A 15,529-nucleotide genomic window follows, 5' to 3' on the forward strand; every position below is an offset into this window, starting at 1 on the left:
AGAAGAATTAATGTATTTGAATCATGCAGCTGGTGGATAATATTTAAATTACCATTGCCTTCTAATAAACAAGAAAAACTATGTTGGAAAAAGTCCCAGTGAAGTCCCAAAAAGGAGGAAGATGAAGTGACAGAAACGAGGCAATGCCAAAAGTCCTTCACTCACAGAAAAGGCCACATGCTTCTACCATTTGATTGAAAGATTTTCACCACTATCCAGGAGTATCTCAAAAGTCGCAGCGATCAAATTGATTCCAACTCCTAATAACCCTATAGGACAGGGTAGAACGGCCCCTGTGAGTGTTTGAGACTGCAGCTGTTTATGAGAATAGAACACCTTGTTTTTTCTCCCATGAGAAGCTTGGGGTTTTCAACTGCTGACCTAGAAGATCACAACCCAAAGTGTAACCACTAAACTACCAGGGATTCTAATGATGAATACATAGTTGATATAAAACCATCCAATTATTATAGTCACCTACAATGGAAAATTGATAATGATAAGCTTGGACTTGGCAGTAGAAACTCTGGAGGACAGAATTAAATTGAATGTCATATACCAAACTTTGAAGGAAAAAAAGCATCCCAAACAAGAATCCTATGTCCATCAAAATAATCCCTAAAGTATGAAGGAGAAGTAAAGATATTTACAGACAAGGCAAAACTAAAAGAATTAGTAAAACCAAAATCAGTGGTAAAATGAATATTAACCAGGTAATTATGGCCACAAAAACAACAACACACACTTGAGAGCATCACACAAGTCAACATCACCCAGAAACCAAAAAAATGGAAATAGTACCCCAAGCAACACAGAACTAGAGGAGGAAAAAAGACACTGAAAATTAAAGAAAGGAAAATGATACCAAACACAAATACAGCAAAAATTCAGCAACAAGTCTGCATTTATCAATGATAACACTGAATATCAATCAACTTAAACACACTAATCACAGTGAGAAGCAGATTGAATTAAAAAATAAAACTCATCAATATGCTGCCTATATGAGACATACATTAAACTTAAAGATAAAAATACAAATCAAAGGACAGTGAAAAATCTACCAAGCCATTGTCAAACATAGAAAGGCAGGAATGACAATATTAATCTCTGATAAAATAGACTCCAAGCAATTAACATAATGAAAAACAAGAATGAACATTGTATAATGATCAACGGATCATAGGCCAGGAACATAATACCATAATTAACATATACATCATCAATGAACCATCCTTAAAATATATCAACCAAATCCTCACAGAGTTGAGAAAAAATAATCAACAGTTTGACAATAATATCTGGAGGCTTAAATACACCACTCTCATAGATAGATCATTGGAATAGAAATTAAGTAAGGAAACTATTGAATTTAACAACACATTCAGCTTGCTTGAACTTTTATTCTAGGTGGTACCCACCCCCCTAAAATACCCCAAAATTTTTGTCAAAGTTATGTATTTAATTTTTTATAAAAAACACCTTATCACCATCAAAGTACTCTCCATTAATGTTAATACATTTGTCAAATCTGTTATTTGATTCTTGGAAACATTTTTTCAGACTTATCTGTTTGGATGCCTGACAGCTGGTGATAGTTAAGTTTATTGTCCCAACTAGGCCAATAAGAACGTGTGGGTGGAGTTTAATCAGGTTGCAGCTTAATTGGAGGGTAACAAAATAATTGGATTTCCAAGGTCTGCCTCTTCTCTCTTCCTGCCTGGTGATAGGATCAGTGTGCTGATGCTTAAGTTAATTCTTTGCCTGAGTCATATGCTGCCCTACCTGTGGGGCAAGCCAACCCCTGTACCATGTCACTAGAGCTTGAGGTTCCTTTGAGACCTGTTTTGACATACTGCTGGTGCATACATCACTTGAACTTGAGGCTGGTGGATTCTGTTTCCTTGCATTGCTTGAGATTGAGATCCCATTGGTGCCTGCTTCGCTAATCTCTTGGCTCAACTGACTGTTTTTCACCCACCCTGCTGCCTGTGAGCAGACTCTGCCTTTCTTGCCTGAGGTAAGACTCCACTATGTGCTTCCTTGACCTTGAACCAACAGCCCTGTGGGCTGAAGGAAATTCAGTATATTTTCTGTTCCACGAAAATGAGTTAAACTGAGCCCTATGCACTGCTGTTTGGATTAATTAGCTTTATATTACTTTTTAATGCATAAATCTATCTATCTATCTATCTATCTATCTATCTATCTATCATCTATTTATCCATTCATAAGTGTCCTGGTTTTGTTTCTCTAGGGAATTCTGCATAACACGAAGCATACCCCTCATTTTTTCATCAACTTTTCTACCTCATGAAATAGCTGTCCTTTTGTGTCCTTCTGCATTCTTGGAAATAAAAAGTTCTTCAGAGTGATGTAAGGTGATTCAGGTGCTCTGGGCAAAAGAGTCATGCTGTTTTTTGCCCAACACTGGTGCCCTGAGATAGCTGTGTGACTAAGTGCATTGTCGTGGTGGCAAAACCAGTCCCCCATATGCCACAAAGAGGCCTTTCTTCATCACACATGGTTACTAATCTTTTCACAACTTCTAAATAGAAAACTTGATTAACAGTTCGACCTAATAAAACGAACTCCAAATGCATTATCCCCTACACATCAAACTGCCCCGCCCCACCCCACAAAAAAACAAACAAACCCACAAATGAGCATCATCTTGATCTTTGATTTCACTTGACTAAATTTATTTAGGTGAGGGGACGATGGCATCTTCCATTAGCTTGATTGATGTTTGCTTTTTTGGGGGCATAAGAATAGCACCATGTCTCCTCATCAGTAATGATCTTGGGGGTGGGGGGGAGGTCTGGGTTGCTTTAGAGCTATTCTTTCAAAGTATGGCATGTTTCCACTCCATGCTTTCTCCCGTCAGTCAGAACCCGATATACAAATTTCACAGAGACCCTTTTTTTCCCCTAATCTTCCGTTAAAATTTGCTGATAGATCGTCCGTTAAAATTTGCCGGTAGTCTAGATCACTTCTCCATTTCTTCAATGGGCCGTTGTCAGTTTTTAAGCACAAGTGCATGAATTTCGTTGATACTTTTGTCCATTCAGGAAATTGAAAAACTTCCAAAGCGAAATTTGTCATTAATCAACATTTCAACTTTTTAAAATGAGGAAATCACTCATACCTTACAAGGACAGCTGTGTTCAACCTTACATCCATTTCTGTGGCATTTTTCCCTACCAGGAAACAAAATCTCACAGTGTCACCCTGTTCTCTTACGTCGGCCATGAAAAAAAAAAAAAAAAGAGGTTCCAGCGAACTTGCTTCAAAAAGAAAAAATCATTGCGACCAGAGAGAACCTTCTTAGGAGAAGCCACTGGGGGTACTACCTCAGAGTGAGTTGTTCAATGCTCACCTAGCAGGAAAAATGCGTACTAAGAAATTTATGCACAGCGGAAATTTTTTCAAGCTTTCTTTTGAGTAACCCCTTATGTAGATAGATAGATAGAGCGTGCACTTCAACTGCCAACAAAAAGTATATATTCTTGTTCAGTACACATGGTACATACTCTAAGATACACCACGTGCTAGGCCACAAAGCATGCCTTAACAAAATCAATAAGAAGAAAGAAATTTTAGAAGTAAAAGAAAACAAATTCAAATATATTGAGATCCTATAAGCCGTTTTATCAGATCGAAATCTGTAAAACTGGATATCAACAACAGGAGAAAGAGGCACATAAAGACAAATGGAGACAGAATAATGTGCTACTGAAAAAAAGACTGGGTTATAAACTAAATAAGGGATGAAATTAAGAAATTCCTTGAAACAAATGAGAATGATAGCACAACATACCCAAATCTTTGGGAAACAACAAAAGGAGTTATCAAAGGGAAATTTATAATAATCAATGCACCTGACAAAAAGAGAAAAAGGCCCAAATCAACACCTTAACACAATACTTCCAACAACTAAAAAATGCAATGGTATAAACCCTCCACCAAAAGAAGAAAACATATAATAAAGTTAGAGCAGAAGTAAATAAACCTGAAAACAGAAAGGCAATAGGAAAAAAATCAACGAGAAGCTGGTTCTTTTAACGGATAAATATAACTGACCCCCAAAATGGCAATCTTAAACCAGAAAAAAGATATGAGACAAATATGTAGATCTAGAAAAGAAAGGGGTGACATCATAACAGATACAAATACAATTAAAAGATTAACAATTTTATGAAAAGCGGATCATGAACTATTTTCAAAACTTAGAAGAAACGGACAAACACGGAGAAATATACGATCTACCCGAATTGAGGCGGTTAAGACAGAAAACCTTAAGAGACCCATAATAAAAGAAAAAATAGATATAATCAAGAGGCTCCAAACCAATAAAAACCCAGGACCAGATGGATTTACAGGAGAATTCTATGAAACTTTGAAAGAAGACCTGTCACTGATTCTACACAAACTATTCCAGAATATCAAAAGTGACAATAAACTCCCAAACTCATTCTATAAAGTGAGTGCATCTCTAATATCGAAAGCAAGCAGACCCCACAAATACTGAAACAACATATCAATATGCCTTATGTAAAAATTCTCAACAAAATTCAACCAACAGAATCCAACAACATATCAAAAAAATGATTTATACCAGGGATGCAAGGATGAATCAGCATTAGAAAATCAAGTAATTTAATCTACAACATAAATAAGACAAGTAAGACTCACATGATCATATCAATAGATGCATAAAAGTCATTTGACCATATCCCAAACCCATGTATAATAAGAAAAATTCATAAAAAAGGAATAAAAAGTAAAACCTCCATCCAATAAAGGCTATATTTGAAAAACCAACAAGAAGCATCATACTCTTTGGGGAAGGACTGGGAACATTTTCCCTGAGAATGGGAGCCTTATGAGGATTCCCCTCCCACCACTCTTATTCAACATGGTGCTTTAAGTCTTAGAACAATCAGAAAACAGAAAAGACTCAAGGAAAAACAACTGGGCAAAGATGAAATTAAACTTTCTTTATTTGCATAGGGCATTATTTTATATAAAGGGGACTCAGCAAAAAGATTGTTAGAAACAATCAAGGGGTTTGGCAAAGTAGCAGGATAAAAGATAAACAAAAATAAATTAATTGGATTCCTATATACCAAGAAAATGAACTCTGAAAAAGACATCACAAAAACAGCACAATTTGCAATAGCCACAAAAATATTTAATATGTTGGAATAACTCATTTTTTCCTTTGTTTTGCATCTTCTTCTGTATATGGAAGTTAAGATAGGTAGATTTAAGAACACGGTAGCTGGATTAATAATTGCATAGAGTTACAGATGGGGAAACGGGGAGTCAACACCAATCAGCACAAGAAGGAAGAAAAGTTTCCAAAGTTGATTGTGGTGATGATTGCACAACTCTTCCAGATGAACTTTTGAATTGTATGATATGTTAATTATAGCTTAAGAAATAAAAATAAAGCATGAGCAAAAGAATAATATACATAACCTCACAAATACAAAAATTGGTCATTCTTTTTCAGAATAAGAACTATCATTGTATTACATCTTCTAATTATTTAACTAGAGACAACTAAAATATTTGATGATGTTTTATGCCAGCAAGAGGAACTTCTTTTCAACAGACATTTACAAGTTAATTTTAGAATCATTATGCCTTTAAATAATATACTTTAATCAATAAAATGTTCTTTTACAAACATTTTTATTGACATATAATTTACATAACTTTCAGTTTCATAGTTCCATCACAAAATGAACAGCTGTATCTCAGAGAAGGGGGGAAGGGAGACTCCAGATAGGGCAAGATATGACAAAATAATGATGTATAAATTACCAAGGGCATATGAGGGAGGGGGGAGTGGGGAGGGAGGGGGGGTGAAAAGGAGGACCTGAGGCAAGGGGCTTAGGTGGAGATCAAATGCCTTGGGAATGATTGGGGCGGGGAATGTGTGGATGTGCTTTGTACAATTGATGTATGTATATGTATGGATTGTGGTAGGAGTTGTTTGAGTCCCTAATAAAATGTAAAAGAAGAAAAGAGAAAAAAATGATTAGGGCAAAGACTGTACAGATGTGCTTTATACAATTGATGTATGTATATGTATGAACTGTGAAAAGAATTGTATCAGCCCCAATAAATTGTTAAAATAAAAAAAAATTAAAAAAGATGAACAGCTGTGCAATTAACACCACAAATAGTGTAAAAACATTCTTTTCAATCTTGTAGTCATTGTTATTAGCTACTCATTTCCCAGTAACCTCCTCTGCCATACCCGTAAGAAATCATAAATCCAGTTACTGCTCTATAGACATACCTATCCTGGATTTCATACACAGACAACACTAAAAAAGAAACCACGGAAAAAAAACCCTAAAAAGAACAACAAAGTAAAAACAGTTATAAACCTCAATAAAAAAAAAACAAGCAGAATTTTGCTGGAATGAACTACACAGTTGGCCAGTTGACCACCCTATACACACGACCTGATTTTTTTCTGGGTGCAAGTATCTCTTACTGGTTCAATGACAGAAATTTCTTCTCTGGTTTTTTGACTATATATGAGGGTCTTTATCTTCTTATGAATTATTTATATATTTTTGTCCTTATATGATTATGATTTTATATTTAGTACCTTAAGGAAATTTTGTTTTTTATTGTTTTCTGTTGGGTCTCCCAGCTGTGAAGCACAGGAAGTGTGGAAGCTCAATGATAATAACTGATACAAAGGGGCATAGGGAATGCAGGAGTTGGAGATGACTGATAGCAAGGGAAGGGGGAATTCAGGAGTAATTTATGAAGGCAGGAGTGGGGAGGGACCACTAGCATGGATTTTGATTGTATTACTCATGTTACAGGTGATGTAACCATAGGAGGGGGGTGCTCTAAAATTGATGTGATGGTGATTGTATAATTCTTGATATGATTGAATGACTGAACTATTGAATTGTACGATATGTAAACCACGTGCCAATAAAACTGTTGGGAAAAGGGAGCAGAAATGTTAAAACAATAACAAATTTAAATGAGTCATAACAGAGAAAAATCATGTGATTATCTTTCCCTCCCCTGTTACTGCTTTTCTGTTGGTAAGGAGGCCCACTCTTACAAAGTTACTGTAGTTGGTTGCTAGGTATAGAGTATGTATAGACAGTCCCCAATATTAGAATGAGATCCATTCTTGAGTGCAGCTGAAAACTGAATTAGTAGGTAAGTCAGAACAAGTCTACTTGTTCTCTAGCCTTACTTTAGTGCAAGAAAAGGTTACAAAATTTTCCATAATTCACAAGCTACACATGCAGTTAGTGCAGGTGATTGTGATTAATAGTTAGTTGTCAGTAAGTATTAGTTTAATCTTTTCAAGGTGAGAACAAATTTACATAACATTAAATGGAAAATATCTATCACTCCTCTGTCAGTTTGTAGTACAGTGGTTGCTTGCAGACTGTTATGATATTGCTATTGATTATAAAAATAAGATCATCCATGGTAGGCTAGTATTAGTGCAGCTTGTAGACTAAAACAGACTATAAAAGAGGAAAGACAGCCTACTTCTGAAGGATTTGTCACTGAAACTTTTCTGAATAACAGTGGAACACTGTCTGATATAGTGCCAGAAGATGGACCACTCAGGTTGGCAGACACTCAAAATAAGATTGGGGAAGAGCATCCTTATCAATTAAACTCAAACTTAATAGCATAATTAGAGCAAAGCTTCTTTGATCTTCATTTGTTGATGTGCATGACTCAACTTAAGAAACAGCTGCAAATATCTATTAATTATCAGAACGAACATAGAACTAATAAAATCAATGCATAAAGGTAAGTGTTTTACAAATGCACGACCTTAAAAGGATTGGTATTTTGAATTAGAAAATGTGATAATTAATAGTAATTAAAATGAGAAAGTTGGAAATAAGAGATAATTGGAAGTATCACTTTTGTGATAGAAATGAAGATGTAAATAGCAACATTTTTTCTAGACAATGTAAGCTATACACATTGACCTTAATAGATGGAATAAATGGCAATCAAATTGACTACATCTGTGGGAGACAAAATGTTGTTTTTGGTAGGTGCCATCATGTTAGCTCTGGCCCATAGTGACCCTATGCACAATAGAATAGAAGATGGTCCTGTGCCATCTTCATAATTGTCCCTATGTCTGAACCCATTGATGCAGCCATTGTGTCAATCCATCCCTGCCAAGGCCTTCCTCTTTTTTGCCTTATCTCTACTCTATCAAACATTATGTCCTTCTACAGGAACTGGTCTTTCCTGACAATATGTCCAATGTACTTAAGATGAAGTATTTCTATCCTTCCTCTAAGGAGCACTCTGGCCTTACTTCTTTCAAGACAGATTGGTTTGTCCTTTTAGCAGTTTATGGTATTTTCTTTCTTTTTTTATTGTGCTTTTTTTATTTTATAAAAAGAGGAAGCAAAAATGCCAAATCCAGAAAATATCCTTAAAAAAATATGTTTTGTTTTCTGAAAGTATACTGTATAAGTCTTTACTCCTATCCAACAGCTCTTTGTTGTCCTTTCTTCTAAGTGAACCTCCCCCATTCCTTTCTCAAGGTCTACCCAGGATGCTCGCTCACTTACCTGGGACCTTACTTTGTTCTCCTTAGAATTTGTACCCACAGTCCCCTTGCCCCAGCATGCAAGAGCTGTCTCTCCCTTCCTTTTTTTCTAGGATTCAACCATCTTTTCCCTCCACCACTCCCTCACCCAAGGATCTATTCTAAAAAGGAGCTTATATGTTGCCCCTTACCAATGTCCCTACCTAGTCCCACCAACCAAATCCCTGTTTCACAAAATGCTAGAACCACCTCCCGGGCAGCCTAGGGAAAAGAGAAGCATTTTTCTGGTCGTTTTTTCTATTCATTCTTTCAGACCATTCCCCTCCCTCCACTTATCCATGCTCCTCTAAGGGAAGAAAAGCTTGCTCCATGACCCTAACTTTTCTTGGTCTTCCCAGAGAACCCTCTCTCCATCTATTGTCCTTCCTTCAGTTGGGAAGAAGCTGGATCTTCTTACCAAGGGATCTTGGTCCCCTCCCTCAGAATGTGTCTGCTCAAGTTCCCCAAGGTACCTTTCTGCTCTAGTCCTCTCTGCCCTCCTGAGTCTCCCGGGCAACAGGCAGCATTTTCCTACCCATCCCAGGAATCCCAGCCTCCTGCCTTTGTGTCTGCCCCGCTGGCCAATGAAGCTACCTAGCAGATGAGGACGTTGATTTCAGCCACACTGGCCCCCAGCACACTCTCCGCTGAGGTTTTTACATGCTGCTGCTTGAGATGTCGCCTGATGCAGGCTTGTGGGCAAAGCACACATTGCCGTAGGCGCAACGGTCTGTCCACGCTCCTGACTGCAGGCTAAGGTGGTAGTGCAGCGTGGACTTGTGAGAGGAGCACTTGCCGCAGATGCCACAGGAATATGACTTAATGCAGTAGTGCACGTTCTTGTGGTGGTTCCGGTTGTTGCTGTGGTGGAACTGCTTGTCGCAGTGCAGGCACCTGAAGAAGAAGTGCTGAGCCCGCGTGTGGAAGACCAGCTTATCCACACCGTGAGACACTTCTGGACACTTGGTGCACTTGAGGTTCCCATCTGAGAAGCCCACAAGCAGTGGGCTCCGGCTGCTCCTTGCACCCAGGCTGACCCTCGCCACCAGGCAACCATGGCCACCACTGCTGCCTCCACTAGGCCCGCGGTGGCCCCCAGGATCAAGAGCAGACCCTCCCCTTCTGCATCCTCAGAGGGGGTGTAGCAGGTCTTCACCACACCCTACGGAGGGCCACAGTGCTGGGGGCATGCTACGCTGGGCCAGTTCTCCGAGGGGGCTGCCCGCTGAGATGGCCCTGTGCAGGCGGCCAAGAGGATCTTGTGGCCACAAAACCTGAGGCTGTCAGCCACAAGGGTCACGTCACAAAATCACTCCTCTACGCAGACCTGGTTCAAGTTCTGAAATGTAGCAGCCTCATGGCCAGGCAACTGGAAGCGCAGGAGCTCCATCCCAGAAGCCATTGTGGTGGGGGTAGGCAACCCTGGCCTGGTTCCATGGCGCTGCTGCTTTTATCCCCATATTCCCCACCCCAAGGCTGGTGGGACATGCCCCCCTAAACCCTGCCTCCAAGGACAGGTGCAGAGCAGAGCGAAGGTGCGGAGGTACTGGGGGGGAGGGGTGGGGGGAGGAGTGCACAGGGGGCGGCTCACGCTGTGTGTCTCAGGCTCCGTGAGCGCAGTGTTAGTTAGTGGTATTTTCAAAATTCTTCTCCAGCACCATAATTCAAGTGCATCAATTCTTCCAGGGTCTTTTTAATCAATGGAGATACAATGAAGAAGTTCAATATCAGCCAACAAGGAAGGCCAGGGGTCAACTGTTAACCATCCAAGAGATAATTGGAAGTATCACTTTTGTGATAGAAATGAAGATGTAAATAGCAACATTTTTTCTAGACAATGTAAGCTATACACATTGACCTTAATAGATGGAATAAATGGCAATCAAATTGACTACATCTGTGGGAGACAAAATGTTGTTTTTGGTAGGTGCCATCATGTTAGCTCTGGCCCATAGTGACCCTATGCACAATAGAATAGAAGATGGTCCTGTGCCATCTTCATAATTGTCCCTATGTCTGAACCCATTGATGCAGCCATTGTGTCAATCCATCCCTGCCAAGGCCTTCCTCTTTTTTGCCTTATCTCTACTCTATCAAACATTATGTCCTTCTACAGGAACTGGTCTTTCCTGACAATATGTCCAATGTACTTAAGATGAAGTATTTCTATCCTTCCTCTAAGGAGCACTCTGGCCTTACTTCTTTCAAGACAGATTGGTTTGTCCTTTTAGCAGTTTATGGTATTTTCTTTCTTTTTTTATTGTGCTTTTTTTATTTTATAAAAAGAGGAAGCAAAAATGCCAAATCCAGAAAATATCCTTAAAAAAATATGTTTTGTTTTCTGAAAGTATACTGTATAAGTCTTTACTCCTATCCAACAGCTCTTTGTTGTCCTTTCTTCTAAGTGAACCTCCCCCATTCCTTTCTCAAGGTCTACCCAGGATGCTCGCTCACTTACCTGGGACCTTACTTTGTTCTCCTTAGAATTTGTACCCACAGTCCCCTTGCCCCAGCATGCAAGAGCTGTCTCTCCCTTCCTTTTTTTCTAGGATTCAACCATCTTTTCCCTCCACCACTCCCTCACCCAAGGATCTATTCTAAAAAGGAGCTTATATGTTGCCCCTTACCAATGTCCCTACCTAGTCCCACCAACCAAATCCCTGTTTCACAAAATGCTAGAACCACCTCCCGGGCAGCCTAGGGAAAAGAGAAGCATTTTTCTGGTCGTTTTTTCTATTCATTCTTTCAGACCATTCCCCTCCCTCCACTTATCCATGCTCCTCTAAGGGAAGAAAAGCTTGCTCCATGACCCTAACTTTTCTTGGTCTTCCCAGAGAACCCTCTCTCCATCTATTGTCCTTCCTTCAGTTGGGAAGAAGCTGGATCTTCTTACCAAGGGATCTTGGTCCCCTCCCTCAGAATGTGTCTGCTCAAGTTCCCCAAGGTACCTTTCTGCTCTAGTCCTCTCTGCCCTCCTGAGTCTCCCGGGCAACAGGCAGCATTTTCCTACCCATCCCAGGAATCCCAGCCTCCTGCCTTTGTGTCTGCCCCGCTGGCCAATGAAGCTACCTAGCAGATGAGGACGTTGATTTCAGCCACACTGGCCCCCAGCACACTCTCCGCTGAGGTTTTTACATGCTGCTGCTTGAGATGTCGCCTGATGCAGGCTTGTGGGCAAAGCACACATTGCCGTAGGCGCAACGGTCTGTCCACGCTCCTGACTGCAGGCTAAGGTGGTAGTGCAGCGTGGACTTGTGAGAGGAGCACTTGCCGCAGATGCCACAGGAATATGACTTAATGCAGTAGTGCACGTTCTTGTGGTGGTTCCGGTTGTTGCTGTGGTGGAACTGCTTGTCGCAGTGCAGGCACCTGAAGAAGAAGTGCTGAGCCCGCGTGTGGAAGACCAGCTTATCCACACCGTGAGACACTTCTGGACACTTGGTGCACTTGAGGTTCCCATCTGAGAAGCCCACAAGCAGTGGGCTCCGGCTGCTCCTTGCACCCAGGCTGACCCTCGCCACCAGGCAACCATGGCCACCACTGCTGCCTCCACTAGGCCCGCGGTGGCCCCCAGGATCAAGAGCAGACCCTCCCCTTCTGCATCCTCAGAGGGGGTGTAGCAGGTCTTCACCACACCCTACGGAGGGCCACAGTGCTGGGGGCATGCTACGCTGGGCCAGTTCTCCGAGGGGGCTGCCCGCTGAGATGGCCCTGTGCAGGCGGCCAAGAGGATCTTGTGGCCACAAAACCTGAGGCTGTCAGCCACAAGGGTCACGTCACAAAATCACTCCTCTACGCAGACCTGGTTCAAGTTCTGAAATGTAGCAGCCTCATGGCCAGGCAACTGGAAGCGCAGGAGCTCCATCCCAGAAGCCATTGTGGTGGGGGTAGGCAACCCTGGCCTGGTTCCATGGCGCTGCTGCTTTTATCCCCATATTCCCCACCCCAAGGCTGGTGGGACATGCCCCCCTAAACCCTGCCTCCAAGGACAGGTGCAGAGCAGAGCGAAGGTGCGGAGGTACTGGGGGGGAGGGGTGGGGGGAGGAGTGCACAGGGGGCGGCTCACGCTGTGTGTCTCAGGCTCCGTGAGCGCAGTGTTAGTTAGTGGTATTTTCAAAATTCTTCTCCAGCACCATAATTCAAGTGCATCAATTCTTCCAGGGTCTTTTTAATCAATGGAGATACAATGAAGAAGTTCAATATCAGCCAACAAGGAAGGCCAGGGGTCAACTGTTAACCATCCAAGAGATAATTGGAAGTATCACTTTTGTGATAGAAATGAAGATGTAAATAGCAACATTTTTTCTAGACAATGTAAGCTATACACATTGACCTTAATAGATGGAATAAATGGCAATCAAATTGACTACATCTGTGGGAGACAAAATGTTGTTTTTGGTAGGTGCCATCATGTTAGCTCTGGCCCATAGTGACCCTATGCACAATAGAATAGAAGATGGTCCTGTGCCATCTTCATAATTGTCCCTATGTCTGAACCCATTGATGCAGCCATTGTGTCAATCCATCCCTGCCAAGGCCTTCCTCTTTTTTGCCTTATCTCTACTCTATCAAACATTATGTCCTTCTACAGGAACTGGTCTTTCCTGACAATATGTCCAATGTACTTAAGATGAAGTATTTCTATCCTTCCTCTAAGGAGCACTCTGGCCTTACTTCTTTCAAGACAGATTGGTTTGTCCTTTTAGCAGTTTATGGTATTTTCTTTCTTTTTTTATTGTGCTTTTTTTATTTTATAAAAAGAGGAAGCAAAAATGCCAAATCCAGAAAATATCCTTAAAAAAATATGTTTTGTTTTCTGAAAGTATACTGTATAAGTCTTTACTCCTATCCAACAGCTCTTTGTTGTCCTTTCTTCTAAGTGAACCTCCCCCATTCCTTTCTCAAGGTCTACCCAGGATGCTCGCTCACTTACCTGGGACCTTACTTTGTTCTCCTTAGAATTTGTACCCACAGTCCCCTTGCCCCAGCATGCAAGAGCTGTCTCTCCCTTCCTTTTTTTCTAGGATTCAACCATCTTTTCCCTCCACCACTCCCTCACCCAAGGATCTATTCTAAAAAGGAGCTTATATGTTGCCCCTTACCAATGTCCCTACCTAGTCCCACCAACCAAATCCCTGTTTCACAAAATGCTAGAACCACCTCCCGGGCAGCCTAGGGAAAAGAGAAGCATTTTTCTGGTCGTTTTTTCTATTCATTCTTTCAGACCATTCCCCTCCCTCCACTTATCCATGCTCCTCTAAGGGAAGAAAAGCTTGCTCCATGACCCTAACTTTTCTTGGTCTTCCCAGAGAACCCTCTCTCCATCTATTGTCCTTCCTTCAGTTGGGAAGAAGCTGGATCTTCTTACCAAGGGATCTTGGTCCCCTCCCTCAGAATGTGTCTGCTCAAGTTCCCCAAGGTACCTTTCTGCTCTAGTCCTCTCTGCCCTCCTGAGTCTCCCGGGCAACAGGCAGCATTTTCCTACCCATCCCAGGAATCCCAGCCTCCTGCCTTTGTGTCTGCCCCGCTGGCCAATGAAGCTACCTAGCAGATGAGGACGTTGATTTCAGCCACACTGGCCCCCAGCACACTCTCCGCTGAGGTTTTTACATGCTGCTGCTTGAGATGTCGCCTGATGCAGGCTTGTGGGCAAAGCACACATTGCCGTAGGCGCAACGGTCTGTCCACGCTCCTGACTGCAGGCTAAGGTGGTAGTGCAGCGTGGACTTGTGAGAGGAGCACTTGCCGCAGATGCCACAGGAATATGACTTAATGCAGTAGTGCACGTTCTTGTGGTGGTTCCGGTTGTTGCTGTGGTGGAACTGCTTGTCGCAGTGCAGGCACCTGAAGAAGAAGTGCTGAGCCCGCGTGTGGAAGACCAGCTTATCCACACCGTGAGACACTTCTGGACACTTGGTGCACTTGAGGTTCCCATCTGAGAAGCCCACAAGCAGTGGGCTCCGGCTGCTCCTTGCACCCAGGCTGACCCTCGCCACCAGGCAACCATGGCCACCACTGCTGCCTCCACTAGGCCCGCGGTGGCCCCCAGGATCAAGAGCAGACCCTCCCCTTCTGCATCCTCAGAGGGGGTGTAGCAGGTCTTCACCACACCCTACGGAGGGCCACAGTGCTGGGGGCATGCTACGCTGGGCCAGTTCTCCGAGGGGGCTGCCCGCTGAGATGGCCCTGTGCAGGCGGCCAAGAGGATCTTGTGGCCACAAAACCTGAGGCTGTCAGCCACAAGGGTCACGTCACAAAATCACTCCTCTACGCAGACCTGGTTCAAGTTCTGAAATGTAGCAGCCTCATGGCCAGGCAACTGGAAGCGCAGGAGCTCCATCCCAGAAGCCATTGTGGTGGGGGTAGGCAACCCTGGCCTGGTTCCATGGCGCTGCTGCTTTTATCCCCATATTCCCCACCCCAAGGCTGGTGGGACATGCCCCCCTAAACCCTGCCTCCAAGGACAGGTGCAGAGCAGAGCGAAGGTGCGGAGGTACTGGGGGGGAGGGGTGGGGGGAGGAGTGCACAGGGGGCGGCTCACGCTGTGTGTCTCAGGCTCCGTGAGCGCAGTGTTAGTTAGTGGTATTTTCAAAATTCTTCTCCAGCACCATAATTCAAGTGCATCAATTCTTCCAGGGTCTTTTTAATCAATGGAGATACAATGAAGAAGTTCAATATCAGCCAACAAGGAAGGCCAGGGGTCAACTGTTAACCATCCAAGAGATAATTGGAAGTATCACTTTTGTGATAGAAATGAAGATGTAAATAGCAACATTTTTTCTAGACAATGTAAGCTATACACATTGACCTTAATAGATGGAATAAATGGCAATCAAATTGACTACATCTGTGGGAGACAAAATGTTGTTTTTGGTAGGTGCCATCATGTTAGCTCTGGCCCATAGTGAC

General features: G+C 42.3%; 3 pseudogenes; all 3 read right to left on the minus strand.

The window, feature by feature from the left end:
• Positions 1 to 9,214: 9,214 nt before the first annotated feature.
• On the minus strand, positions 9,215 to 10,022 carry LOC142433612 (zinc finger and BTB domain-containing protein 12-like; annotated as a pseudogene).
• Positions 10,023 to 11,689: 1,667 nt separating this feature from the next.
• LOC142433613 (zinc finger and BTB domain-containing protein 12-like) lies at positions 11,690 to 12,497 on the minus strand (annotated as a pseudogene).
• Positions 12,498 to 14,164: 1,667 nt separating this feature from the next.
• LOC142433614 (zinc finger and BTB domain-containing protein 12-like) lies at positions 14,165 to 14,972 on the minus strand (annotated as a pseudogene).
• Between the last annotated feature and the right edge of the window lie 557 nt (positions 14,973 to 15,529).

The sequence above is a fragment of the Tenrec ecaudatus genome, chromosome X (assembly GCF_050624435.1).
Source record: "Tenrec ecaudatus isolate mTenEca1 chromosome X, mTenEca1.hap1, whole genome shotgun sequence".
Taxonomy (NCBI): domain Eukaryota; kingdom Metazoa; phylum Chordata; class Mammalia; order Afrosoricida; family Tenrecidae; genus Tenrec; species Tenrec ecaudatus.